Source organism: Ambystoma mexicanum, chromosome 6p (assembly GCF_040938575.1).
Source record: "Ambystoma mexicanum isolate Mex_15411 chromosome 6p, UKY_AmexF1_1, whole genome shotgun sequence".
Classification (NCBI taxonomy): Eukaryota; Metazoa; Chordata; class Amphibia; order Caudata; family Ambystomatidae; genus Ambystoma; species Ambystoma mexicanum.
In genome coordinates this window covers 981,275,148-981,290,061 of record NC_090935.1, presented here as the reverse complement: position 1 = coordinate 981,290,061, position 14,914 = coordinate 981,275,148, and positions in this window count along the sequence as shown.

Here is a 14,914-nt window from a genome sequence, read left to right as displayed (position 1 = left end):
GGTTGCCCCCAGGAGACCTAGGGTTACCAATCCCAGGTTCCTTGAAAAATAGTTTTGCAAAGGTAGCGGGCGCCCCTCTCTCGAAAGAACAGACTTGATAACCTGTTCAGTGGTTATTAACCACTTGAGAGTTCGCAGCCACTGATTTTACTCACTGTGCCTTTCACAGATGGGAAATATCCATTTGCATATCAGTCTTTGTCCTGCCCAGGGGCAGTCCAGCACCGAAATGCAATGGCAATTCCAACTTGAACGAGAGTACCACCAGCAACCCCATACACGTGTTTCACCCTTGTTGGGGATCATCAGTGAGGTGAAGCTGATGCCTCTCTAAGCACAGTCAGAGGGAGACCACGTCTGGTTGCCCCCAGGAGACCTAGGGTTGCCAATCCCAGGTTCCTTGAAAAATAGTTTTGCAAAGGTAGCGGGCACCCCTCTCTCAAAAGAACAGACTTGATAACCTGTTCAGTGGTTATTAACCACTTGAGAGTTCGCAGCCACTGCTTTTACTCACTGTGCCTTTCACAGATGGGAAATATCCATTTGCATATCAGTCTTTGTCCTGCCCAGGGGCAGTCCAGCACCGAAATGCAATGGCAATTCCAACCTGAACGAGAGTACCACCAGCAACCCCATACACGTGTTTCACCCTTGTTGGGGATCATCAGTGAGGTGAAGCTGATGCCTCTCTAAGCACAGTGAGAGGGAGACCACGTCTGGTTGCCCCCAGGAGACCTAGGGTTACCAATCCCAGGTTCCTTGAAAAATAGTTTTGCAAAGGTAGCGGGCGCCCCTCTCTCGAAAGAACAGACTTGATAACCTGTTCAGTGGTTATTAACCACTTGAGAGTTCGCAGCCACTGCGACACGTGTATGGGGTTGCTGATGGTACTCTTGTTCAGAGAGGAATTGCCATAGCATTTCGGTGCTGGACTGCCCTTGTGGGACAAAGACTGATATGCAAATGGATATTTCCCATCTGTGAAGGTACAGTGAGCAAAAAGCAATGGCTGTGAACTCTTAATGTGGTTAATAACCACTGAACAGGTTATCATGCCTTGTTCTTTCGAGAGAGGGGCGCCTGCTACCTTTTTTGTATTTTTTAAAGGAACTTGGGGTTGGTCACCCTAGGTTACCTGGGGGCAACCAGACGTGGACTCCCTGCTCACTGTGCTTAGAGAGGCTCAGCTTCACTTCACTGATGATGCCTAACAAGGCTGAAACACGTGTATGGGGTTGCTGATGGTACTGTTGTTCAGAGAGGAACTGCCATAGCATTTTGGTGCTGGACTGCCCTTGTGGGCGGGACAAAGACTGATATGCAAATGGATATTTCCCATCTGTGAAGGTACAGTGACAAAAAGCAATGGCTGCGAACTCTCAATGTGGTTAATAACCACTGAACAGGTTATCATGCCTTGTTCTTTCGAGAGAGGGGCGCCTGCTACCTTTTTTGTATTCATTGGTAAAAACCCTGAGCATTAGAAAAGAGAACAGACCAGGGTCTGGTTGTGCCACTTCTTCCTTGCTTCAGCGCACAGTCAGACCATAAGAGAGACAATTATCTATAAACACTGACACTGAGATTTAGGTCAAACCATTATACCGTGAAGCAAGTGCATTGACCTTCATTAACATAATCAAATGGCAATGTTTGCAGTTTAAATATGACTTTCATCGGCAAAAAATACCTTTCTTTGATCATGTATAATGGGCCTTGGGACCTATTTACTGTAAGTTAAACTAACGTGACATTTTAAGTCAACGAATGCTAGTGGAATTAGCACGATAGGGATGCTTGCATTAGAAGTCATTAGAACCATTAGATCTGCTTATATCAGAGTTCACCTCTGCTATTAGAGGTTACTGCTGGAGGTCTACATGTAAGACATTTATTCCAATTAGATGTATACTTGTCAGAGATTCCTGGTTTCATTAAATAATGGTTAATGCATTTGTATTTCTTAAAGGAGGGTTTTGTTTGTACGGGGCCACCAAATCAGTATTTATACACAATCCACGCGTGCCCATGTAACGGTCACAAACCGTTGCAGGACAGTATATTTCGAAAAATATGGCGAGGTTTCTAATTATCTAGCGGGGCCAGTTAGATAGCGTAGACAATTGCGTTCAGGGCTCTCAACTGTGATGAATCCACAGCTCAAAGGTTTGAATCGAGCGATAGACATCCTTCCGAATTCAATACCTTCAGTGCTTTAAAAAGGATCAGTTTGCTCCAACAAATATCAAACAAGACAAGGCATATTTTAATAAGAGACTGCCTTCATGATTTTTAAATAGTGGTGTTCAAATCAACTGTTTATCTACCTCTAAAGGGGCCACATTGTAACGGTTCTGAAGTAAATGCGTAACTGAGATCATTCGCATATTAGACCGTTTGATAAATCACTCCTGCTTTCTAATTCATGCACGTTTGCTCGTCTCCGATTTGTAAATTGGCAGTGTTTTAAAGAAAGGCACTAGTGCCTGTGATTCCAAAAATAAAGGACCGCATTCACATCTGTGAACAGGAGCAAATGCTGCGTGCACTAAATGCAGATGTGCATAGTGCACTTCATGCAGATGTGCAGAGTGGTAGTCCCTGGTCCACAGTTCACATCCAATGTGCCCTAGGGGGTAAAGGAGCAGACCATTCCCCTGCCTTGGATAGCATCTGTCTTAATTTTTGTGAGAGAGGACTTTGAAACTGACTGTGTTCCCAACACGGAGCCAAAGAGGTTTTCCTTTTGGTGTCCAGGCAACAATACAAAAAGAGCGTGGGAGACCCCTTCCTAATAAAGCCAATTGTCACTGTGGATTGGACAAAAGCAAGCCAGCTCGAAAAGTCGCCCAGTAACTGTCACTGTAACAAGTGAGCTGTGCTTTCCTGCATCATACACAGAGGGGCTCATAACAGTTTCCGTGGTATCGTATAAATTCTGGTAAAATTGCTGGTGATTTTGACACAAGAAATGTTACAATACTGAGGAAACACACGTTTTCCAGAGGGGGCCACGAATCTACCGCCAGGCCTGACCTGCCAGTATATCAGACCCTATTGTCAACAAAATGGTGCAAATACTGTACCGGTGCCAGTAATTGCGGCAATCTCCTCCATGACACTTATATGATATAATAATAATAATTTATTGTGTTTTAGTCCAAAAATTAGAACTTTACACAAAACTTATTACAAATACCAAATTAAGAGTACATCAACAGCTTTCACAATTATACAAAGATCCATAAACTTCAAAGTCAAAATCATCAGACAGAATAAAATTACATAATATAACATGTCTCTAATTAAATAAATAAATAAGTACATACATAGACAAGTGCAAAACTCAGAAAAGTGCCAGTGCGTACCTATAAATCAATACCATCAGCTAAGGAACAGGGTTCTATAACAGTATGGACAGATCAGCAACACTAAGTTAGATTGGTAGCAATAGATTTCTGACCTGCGTCCACACTCTGAACAGGGCAAGTTGAGATGATACTGTATATGAGTTGAGACAGTAATCCCAAAATGAGTCCCCAACAATGCTCTCATATCTATGTACCAGTCTTCCCAGCAAGCTCATGTATAATGGGCCCAATTTAGGGCAAGAGGAAACAACATGCCTAGCAGTTTCCATGGCGGCTGGTCTCTTACAAATGTGACAGAACCTGCCAATTAAAGCCAAACCCTGATGTGCACCCATAATGGCAAGGACCTGCAATTGGTTAGTTCGCAACCTTAGCAGGAAATCCCTCACTGCCGGGTCTGGCAGAGTAATAAATAAGGCTGTGTTCTCCTGTATCTATGAATTACATTGACCACATTTTGCTTCCTGATGTTATTTGACAGTGGAGACCTGCGACATTTGCACTGAGGCATACCTAGGTCTTCACTCTGCAGTACAAATGTAAAGGACAAAAGGCTGCGTACAGTCATGTATACCTTTTTTTGCCCTTCACAAAAACACTGCCTGGCATACTGGCTTGCTGGGCAGCATTCACTTTTCATTGTGCATGCTGCTTGCCAAGCTATGGTAAGCAGCACTCACAATTACAATGAAACCGTTCCTGACATGCTCACATGTCGGGGAGGGTTTAATTTCAATTGTGAGCACTGCTTAGCAGTAGTCACAAATACAATTTAACCCTGCAGGGCTTCATTGTAATTGTACACCTCCCAGCCATGCTTGCATGGCAGGGAGTGTGCACGATAGATCCCTATGGCGTCCGCAAGCTATATGCTGGTGCATAAAGCAGGCAGACCCTTTAAGGATCTCTAGCATTCACACCGGCATGAAATTCCATGCTGGTGCAGATGCTGGAGCATTTTTATGGTGGAGAGGAAGGGATCAGCGGAAGCACAAGCTTCCTTCTGCCCCTCCTCTCCACCATACAACTGCTTGAAAATAAGTTGTGGCATGAATGGAAGGCGTTACTCAAGGCTTTGACACCTTCTATTCACATTACAGTTCTCATGAACATGAGCCTGTTTGAGTTTACCCTGCCGCCAGATCTCAAATCAAACAAGTATTACATCTATTTATTAGAGGTGAAGTTGGTAAAACACAGCCTCTGGCTCCTCTCAGTCACCTTTGCTCCTTCTCTCATACCAGACTGTTTGGCCACTATTCAGGAATGATGTGCTGCCAAAGATCTCTGCCTTAATGCCAGTAAGACTGAGATCTTCCTCATTGGGACACCTGCTCCCTCCTTTCCTCTCTCTCTCTCTCTGGATGCCCACTTTGGGCCCTCTTCCTGTGAGGCTAAGAACCTTGGTGTCATCTTCAAATCCACCCTCTCCTTCTCTCCTCACATCTCTGACGTCTCTAAGAAGTCAAACAATCAGCTGCACCTCCTCAGAGGTATTCTTCCTTTTCTCACTTTCCCCCAGAAGCTCACGATCTCCAGATCTCTGGTCCTCTCTACACTACTGCAACAAACTCTTTCTAAATTGCCTACCTCTACACATCAACATTTACAATTTATCCATAACAGGCCTCAAGTCCAGGGATTGTATCTCTCCAGCCCTGAAATCTGTTAACTGGCTCCCCTTGGCTGCAAAGATCAAGTTCAAGATGCGCTGCATCTTCAACAAGGCTTTCTGTGGCCTGGGACTGCTCTACCTCCAACATTCTCTTCCAAAACATCTTCCTTCTCAAACTCTCTGCTCATCCACCTCCAACTCTCTGAGGGTCAGACGCTTCTACAAGCAGAGAGAAGGGGCCGATCTCTTTCTCCCCGGCTGGGGCCTTCCTCTGGAACAGTCTTCCTGTCTCTTTCAAACTTGAGCAGAACCACCTCCGGTTCCGGAAGCAACTCAAGACCTTCCTTTTTGCTTCTGTTATCTCTCTTCCTCTCACCTGCTGACGTACCTGACTACTCCATGCACTGTTCACCTGGATACCCTCTGAACTCGGGCCCAGGCTCCTGCATGTCCAGTTGCCCTTGCAGTGCCTCCTGGGTCTGCCAGCACTTAAGGATCTGTACCTGCAACCCTACAGTCCCTTTTCTCTGCACTTATGAGCCAACCGCTGGCTGCACTTATTGAGTTACCTGTACTTCTCTCTTCCTCTCCCACCCAGCACTTCTCCTCTTCGCTCTTCGCCACACTTGCACAATCTGATTGACCCAAGGCCTAGTAAGATTGTTGTTTTGTCCTCACTTTCTTTCCCCCTCCTTTTCTTGTCACGCCTAGGAACACTCGTGTACAAGCACGTTATAAATACCATATCATATCATAAAGTGAATTTGGATAATAGCCGTTGGGAATGCACATGTGCCCTTTGAACTTGTCCTATGCTACTGAATAGCAGGTGCTGCAGTTGTCAGGAGGCTGCTGTAGTAAAGTTGCATGCATGCACTATGCCTTTGGCATGAAGCTTTCTAAAGAGGGAGTATGATTAGCAGTCTTCCCATTCAGAAACCAAATTGCTGCACCATTTGATTAAATTACATTTAAAAAAAAGCCAGTGCTTTCACACCCTCGCCTGATGGTAATCTGTCACATGCATGTGCTAGGATTTTGGAATAGTGAGCAAGAAGGGAGACAGATCTCAGCAAGGTCTCTGGGTTTAACCACATCTTTTATTATGAGGGGTAAGGCAATAAACACTATTGGAACTATTGGAAGGCTACCCAAGGACAAGGATGACATCATAAGAAAGGAGACGTGGATGTAGCTACGCAGTGTCAGTCCCTTTACCATATGGGCTGTGAAAGGATTGACAGGAGGACAGGATAGTTTGCAATACTGGAGGATGGGTACCAGTTTAGTCTGAGTGCTGTGAGAAAACTTAGAGAGATTGGAGGTGGTTAGACTGGGGAGTGTTGAGAAGAAGTAGAGAAGTTGACCTAGGAAAAGGGAAGTAGAAATGGTGTCACAGGTTTTTGAAATGATTGTGGAGAAGTTGCAAACAAAGTACTTAGCAAAGAGAGAAGGAATAGAGAGTGGTTGAGGTGGGCTGGAAAATGGACTGAAATGTCTTTGATGGATTCTGGAGGTTGAAACAGAGAGAGGAGGTGACGTTTTTGTACTAGAATGACCTGTCGTAGTCAAGGAGAAAAACAATGAGTGGTGATATTTTGTTAGAGGCAAAGAGTGAATGGCAGTAGGTTTAAGCCAGTGGTGTAGTTCATGCTGCATAATCTTTTATAAGTCAGGGAATACCCACTGTTTGGGACGCGGAGGAACGGGACTGAATCAGCAAGCAGAATATTGGTGCTTTAATGAGAGAGCAAGTGCTTCTTTGAAGTCTTATTAATTCTTCTCAATGGAGGCAGCAAGGGGGTCGAGAGGTTGCCTGGAAGGGGGACCTGACTTAATTCAGATGAGGACCCCTAGAGTCAGGTCAGAATTTTCACTTTTGTATCACTCATGCAGGAGGGAGCAGAGTGAAGAGGGACAGATACAGTGAGGCACACAAGGAAGCCACCTGATTGGGAACGGTCAATATGTTGGGGTGTGGACTAGACAACCCCAGGCCAGAACCCAGACCAATGCCTCTCATCCCCCATTTGGTAGTAAGAACAGCCAGGGTGCCTTTTCTAGCACTTCTTTGCAACCATGGTCGCAGCAGCCAGACCAGAGCCCTTTCAAGTCCCCTCAAGCTTGATGGGAAGTGGACCTAGACTAAGTACCTCTGGTACCCTACCTCCACACCCTAGCCATCCCCTTCCCGTCCAGGGGCCCCTTCCCTGATGTGACAGCTCAGGTAGGTAACACGCATGCTGGGATACTGGTGGACATAGGAAGAACCTTCAGCACACCAGCTCTGGGGGAGTTCCTGGATGCCCCAGTGTCTGGCCAGACTGTCACAGCTGTAGGAATAGAGAGCATCCCACCTAAGGTGCCTGCATCATTATAGTGTACTACGTCCGTTGGCCTACTACAACACTCTGCTTGACCCTGTCGATGCTTCTCTACCCTCTTGTCTGTGTCACGGTGTAAATTCTGTCAGCCTGGTTCATCTATCCCAATTTACTAGTACAATCTGCAGCCTATTCTGGGAATGAAATAGGCCACAACAACTTGGTGAAAGCAGCAAAGAAGAATGGGGAGCTTCAAGCTGGCAAAAGTCTGCACAAAGACACGGTTAAGCTGGCCAGGTGCTTGGCCCCTTGCCCTCATGTACATGAGATGTATGCTCATAGGCTTGCTAACTCTCTCCATTTGAGATCCTGATGGCAAGACGAATTCCCATGCCGGCTGCAGCTCCTCCCTCAGTCAATAGGTTGTCTTTGGCACTGACTGATGACTCGGCTCAGGCATATTTCATACACCTTACTTCAGTCATGGCACCAGATCAGTGAGGCACAAACTGTGGCAGGCCAGCAAAGATTAAATTTAGTGCAGGAGGGAGAGCTAGGAAACTGCACCCCAGATCATGGACAATTCTCCCAGAATCTGCCCCAACCCCACTCGGAAACCCTGCCAGCTTGGGAAGAGTATATCACTCTCGCCAGGGGGAAGTGACCTGTGAGATTTGAACATCAATATATATATTTTTTTAATTAACAGTTTTGGAAGTGTGATTTTTTGTATTCATTGTTTTTGGAACTCAGTTTTGATGCTGGTTTCTTGAACTGTAATTTTGTTGGACAACATTTCGTATATTGTATTCCTTTTGAGTAATTTTAATTTTGAAATGTCAAGATTAATTTTGAATGTAAATTTTGGGTATTTTAAAAAAATATATGTTTTTATTTTTTACTTTAATATTTTAATTTTTTATATTATATTTTAGAATTTAGGATTTTGTTTTAAGCTTTATCTCTTTGAATGCCGATTTGGTTCATTTCAATTTTTATTGTTGCCATTTGTGAGTTGTGATTTGTGGAATATTATGTTTGGACTTCGACCTGCATTTGAGGTGTAACAGTTCTGCTTTTGAATGTCCCCTAGTATATCAATGTGACAATAAATACAGCTACGGTATATTGTGAGGGGTCAGAATGAGACACTGACACAGAGAAATCATGTTTTGGTTGTAAACTTTTATTTCAATAATAAAGGGGTTAGAAAATGCCCTGCTATCCCTAATATAGGAGGTGTTTCCCTACCTCAACCAAAACAAAGGGGACTGTTCTTTGTCAAGATGCCCAAAGCACAAATTAGTCCTGTGTCCAAAATCCTATCTGGATCCTCACACTTCTAACTCTAAAGTGCAAAGCTGTCTCTGGTTCTCCAACAGTGCACGAAAGTTTGAATCTAACAAAAAGTTCAAAGTGGACAATGTTCACTGTTCCAGGGGATGGCTCCCTTCCCCAGATTCTTTCTAACCAAAATGAAAAGTTCTAATCAAGAGTAACCAAATCCCTTGTAACACAAGAGGATAACTCCCTTCTCTTGGGATGTTCACAATTCCCGAGGAAATGGTTCCCTTCCCCAGATTTCTCTTCACATTCAAAACAATTAAAAAACCAAAGGGCATGTGTCTTCCTTGAAGAGTCCCTTTGTGGGTGCGGGTAGTAGACTCACAGATCACCTGATATACTCTCCTACCAGGCTCCCTTTCCACCTTTACAACCACTCACAAGCTCAAGGCCATGGATATTCCTTGAGATTATCTTCTTACTGTAGTTTACTACATACACAACACTTTGCCTGGTATACTCTCCTGCTAGGACTTCTATGGAGTCTTTCAAACACTTGGTTGCCGTTTCTTTGCAAAAACTTGGCTTCACCTGGTATACTCTCCTGCCATGACTTCTGTACACTTACTTTTCCTTTTATCCACAAAATGACATTTGCCCTATGCTGGCTTATCAACCCTTGTTTAACAAAGTTTGTGTTGATATTTTCGTCTTCTTTCATACATTGGGTATCTGCCCCTTCTCTCAAACCATTGACATTTACTTTGCCTTCTCCTTTCAGATATGCGTCCAGTGACCCGGTCGTGGCACGGTAATACAGCTGTTAACATCTACACAGGCATCCCTTTGCATCTCTTGGGTTAATTCTACAGAGCAGAAACATTTTTAAGTAACCCGGTTATCTGTCCTTCTTCCCTGGACTTACTGGGTACTTTAAGTGTCTCCGGCGTCTTTTTGTGTTTATTTTGGTCAGTTTGTTGGCTCGGCATCTGTCCTGTTTGCTGCTGTGCCTTCACTGTTCCCTTCTCTGCCATGTACGGTTCCCGCTGTCTCTCCCTCTTAGGGGGCGGATTTTCTGCATTCGGTTTCCTCTTCTCGACATCTGCATTTGGGCTCTCGTTGCTTTCCCTGGTGTGTTTTTTCTCAGCGTTCTTGGTGTCAGCACTAGCCACGGTATGACTCGGCCCAGTTCCCAGCATGAATGAACAACTTCCAAAGACCAGACCTCTGCATTGGTTTACCGGTCTTAGTCATTTTCAATGTTCCGTACCTCTTTCTCATCTCAGTTAATCACACACTGTTCCTTGTATGACGTTGAGGAGTCTGGTGTTGGACTCCACCAGGAGTCATCCTTACTTCTCCCTGCCTCATCCTCATCTCAGTTATTTAAATACCATTCCTTGTGTGATAATGGGGAATGCTTGAGGTGGGTTTGGTTGATGGTTGAGGGAGAGTGTTACAATTTGCCATCAGGGCATGAGGATGGGAGGTAACATCCCTAAAAGAGAATGGGGGTATGTGACTTTCTCCAATGATGTTGTGTCATCCCCCGCAAGGGCGCCTCTCCATCTGTGATCCTCCCTCACATAGACACCCTCAGGGTCAGGATCAGGTAGCGGCTGCCATTTCCTGTCCACATGGTGAGACGGCACTCTCTGGAACGGAGTGCTGAGATCATCAGATTAATCACAGTACCAAACTCACTTTGTTTTAAGTGCATTTTATTTGGCAATTTCTGTTCAAGTGTACCAGCTTTGCCTTTCAACTCTCGTTATTGCACTATGCCCACGCCCCACCTTCATGGGACAGCTTTTTGATTTCTTTCCTGTTTGCTTTATTGCGAGATCTCTGCTTTCCATCTGCTCCCGAAAGTCTTGAAGGACAGAGAGACTCTGACTAATCTGCACATGCTCTGCTCCAACTGGGTGTTCTTGCTCGACATGGGTCCCCAAAGCCAATCCTTAAATATCCAACATCACCCAGTTCATGCTTGCTCTGCTCCTGCTCCTGCTGCTCCTCCTTCCTGCATTAACAGACTACCAAGAAAACGATTTTCTCCAGATCTGCCATTTGATAACCTGCAAGCTCAATCAAACCAACTGCAGGGTCCGTACCCATATGCCTGTGATCAGGGCACACAGTTCCTGCTCCTGGCCATACCTTCCATTGTCTCCTCTGCCATCTCAGAAAGCCCAGTGCACACCTGGAAAAGCCGCTTTAACTGCGCAGTACCAGGCCACCTTCCCTGTGTGCTTCGAGTGCTCCAACCAGAAGAAGATGTGGGCACCACCACCAGATACCAGTCCATGGTGCTCCGGTCAGAAGAGGGGCCCTGGCTATGAAGAAAATGGCAAGATCTAATGTGGACTGACCTGAAGACCCAACACATTGGACGTCCTCTCCCTGTGAGAACGCATTCTACCCCTTGTCTGAGTGCCAGCCCACAGACACTTGGTTGAGACCTGAATAACTCTGCTGGATCTGCAGTAGCAAATCCTACTAGCAGCTGCTTAAAGTCTGGAGTGGCAGCTGTAGCCTAGGCCACGTGGTGTACACCTTCAGAGTCACCAAAGAAAGACCTTCTTTCAAAATCCAAAATGCCTGTAACCTACAACAAGCCTACACACCTACACTCTGATGGACTCACAGCTGTATGGCACCACATTAATACCCCAGATGGGTCTCATGACAGAAGGGTGGGTCAAATATTGGTTGCAGCAAATTCTGGAAGTGGTGGCAAATAAGACTGTTGTCTCACTGGGAACATTGGCTGCCAAGTAGAGGGAATTGAGAAAACTGGCTCTCAAAAAAGCACATGATATTCTCTTCCCATGGCAGAGTGTGTTCATGTATTGGATTAGAGCAGTGTGTATGTGTTTCGCATTTATATAGCGCTACGAACCCTCAGGTATCTGAGCGCTGATTATTATTATCCACTTGTGTGCTGCTCATTTATCGACCTCGGAAGGATGAAAGGCTAAGTTTGGCCCTGCCGTGATTCAAACCTGAATTAGCAGGCTCTGCACATGTCAAAGCGAGTGATCTACCCGCTGTGCCACTTGACCAACTCTGATGAAATATTTCGCCATGCTGCTCATAGCACCTCCCTTGGGGTCACCCCCAAGGACACTTCCAAAGACTTTCCAGATTGAAAAAAGACTGGTTCAGCTAATTCTAGGGAAAACGGCTTTCATATATCCTGTATGATGTTGGGGGGTTGCTTGCACTAATTGTCATCTGCCAACTACTCTGGTGCTTAATATAGACTGTTGCCAAACCCCTGGGCTCTACTTGACCATGGGCCTTATCCCCCTCACATCCTGGAATCCAAACTCCCTAAACCAAAATCTTTACAGACTGGCCCGGATTGAGGTGTAGTGCTAGTCCCCAGCCCAGTTGATGCGCTCCCTTTCAGGACCAGAGGGGGTTGTAAAAATGGCAGTCTCTGCATGTGGACCCAGGACAGCCTCTAACTGTGTTTGTTTCACCTATCAATGTATTGCATGAGACATTTTTCCAAATGTATTTACCATGGATTAATTCTGCCAAGTGCTTGTGTGTTCCCCTGTTTGTGTATTTTGTCCTGTATTTAACCATTCACTGTTTGTGGTTCCATCATTGCCTAATAACTGTGTTTTGTACCTTTATGATCCCTTTAGTTGCTTGTTTCTGGCACACTGTACATTGCCCACCGTGGGGACTCCACTCCATCCAAAAAAACATTTTCCCCAGTGACAAAGGGATCATATTCCTCCCAAAGGTCTGGCCAATTCCCATTGTCATAAAACCTATTACACTTCTCAACCTCCTTAAACCAGAAACTAATTTCACTGTAATCTGACGCCTAGGACTGAATCCTTATTCCCCTTTCCCGAGACCCTCCTCCACTACCCAGTGACAGCTGGACTGCCCTTTCACACCCTTTAATTACCAAGCCTCCCTGAGTCCTACAAAAGGAGCTCCACTTGTTGTGTCCATCATGGGTGGGGGCAGCTCTGGAAAGCCATTTGTCCCACATCTTGTACTTATCCTGCCCTTTGCAGGTAACCAAGCTTGCCCCCTGACTGCTTGAACCCCTTTCTGGGAACCTCCTCCATTCCCCAGTCTACTGTCCCTACCTGTTTGCACACTTGTCCTACACTGCATATTTATCCTCCCCTTTGGGCCCACTTGCCCAGCACCCTATCATTTTCATCTCCCCTGACCTGGAATCACACATAATCCAGTTTCTCCTATTGCAGGAATGGGTGGGGGCAGAGTCTAGAAGGACACTTGTATTACACCCTGTCATTACCTGAGAATGTGTGCCCACCTGCCCTGTTATCCCATCTCCCTTCCATTAAGAACCACACAGAAACTTGCTGTCACACTTATCCTACCCCATGTGACCATTTCGGCCACTAAGCCCTGGCAACAGCCAAAATCTGGTTCCACGTTTGCCCCTGGGTGGGGACTGAAGACTGTGGAGAGATTAGAGGGCTCTAATATTTTGGTTGCTGGCAGTGGTGTGCTGATGGCGGGAGGTCAGAAGAGCTCAGGAGGTCCCTTTAACATGTAACATTTCTTCCCTTGTCTATACTTCCGCTCTATTTCCTACCCTGCCTGCTCTACTTTTCTACCACTAGGGCTCCTGGCCTCTCTTCCCTGCTCCCCCTTGCTTCTCTCTCTCTGCCCTGCTCCCACCTGTCTCTCTGTTTGTGTCTCTGTGCCTGCTCCCCCTCCCCCTCTCTCTGTCTCTCTGCCCTGCTCTGCTGTCTCTCCCTCCATCTCTCCGTTCCTGCTCCCCCTCGCCTCTCTCTCTGTGTCTCGCTGCCCTGCTTCCCCTGTCTCTCTCTCCTTGTCTTTGTATCTTCTCTCTCTTGCCTCTCTCTGTCTCTCTGCCCTGCTCCTGATGCCGCTCTCTCTCCCTCTCTCTTTCTCTGCCTGCTCCCCCTGCCTCTCTCTGTGTGCCTCTGTTTCTATGTACCTTCCTCACCCTCCATGTGTCCCTGTGCTTGCCTCTCTCTTTTTGTCTCTGTACCTGCCTGCCTCTCTCACTATGTATCTCTCTATTCTCTGTCAGTGTGTGCCCCTCACTCACTGTACACTCCTCACTCACTGTGTGCCCCTCACTTACTGTGTGTCCCTCCCACTGTGTGCCCATCACTCGCTGTGTGCCCCTTTCACTGTGTGCCTCCCTTACTGTGTGCCTCCCGTACTGTGCCCCTCACTCCATGTGCACCCCTTACTCACTGTGCACCTCCCTCAGGGTGCTCCTCCCTCACTTAGTGTGTGCCCCTCACTTACTGTGCACCCCTCATTCACTGTGTGTCTCCCTCACTGTGCACCCCTCACTCGCTGTGCACCCCTCACTCACTGTGTGCTTCCCTCACTGTGCACCTCCCTCAAAGTTCATTTTCCTCACTCACTGTGTGCCCTTCACTCATGGTGCCCCCCTCACTCACTGGCACACCTCTCACTGTGCACCTCTCTGACTCTCACTCTTCCATTCTCTCTTTCTTTCCCCCCCTCTCTCGGCCCTCACTGTCTCTACCAGCCCCCTGCTCCAACTCCCTCTCCCACCCTCCCCTTCTTCTCTTGGGGTCCCTACCCCCTGCAGCCAAGGATATGCCCCAGGCCCCCCTGGATCCATGCCAGTGGGTGTGCCTAGCTAGTATGCCTGCCATCAATTCCCTGCCTTGCGCCCGCAACCCAGTGCAGTCAATCATCTGTGTTCAGTGTGCCTAAGTTGCTCTGCTGGCAATGCGTCTACCTCTCCACCTGTAATACATCTGTCTTGATTTCTGCAAAACACTTTGGTGCCTTCTTTTGTGTTCCCACTTTTCTGTGTAGCCTGCCTGTTATTGCCAGAAGGGGGACCCAGTCTGAAAATACAATGCAGCCTCACCGGGGTCTGTTAACTCCCTAGCCCAAAACTGTGGCCCTGCCTGGGGTCTCCTTCACAGCCTCCCCCATTTTGGACTGCCTCCCACTTCCACACATTATATCTGGGTCAGGCAAGGAAAAGGAGGAGACATCAGGAAGGTTAGGAAGGGAAAAATCAACACACACAGTGTAAAATAAGAGGCCATAATATGTGACGTACCTCAGTAAAGTTCCATGAAGTCAGACAAAGATCATGGCCAATTTAGAGATCATATTACCTACCTACTGCAAAGAAGCAACACATCAGCGATTATTGGACCAGTGGTAGGGACAGAGCTAAGCAAAATGCTCAAGAATCAAGCCACACCATTATGAGTGCTTATTTCACTCTTTACCAGCTGTTAAATAAAGATTGGGTGGTGCATGATCCTCTCCACTGGCCCTTTTTTTGGAAG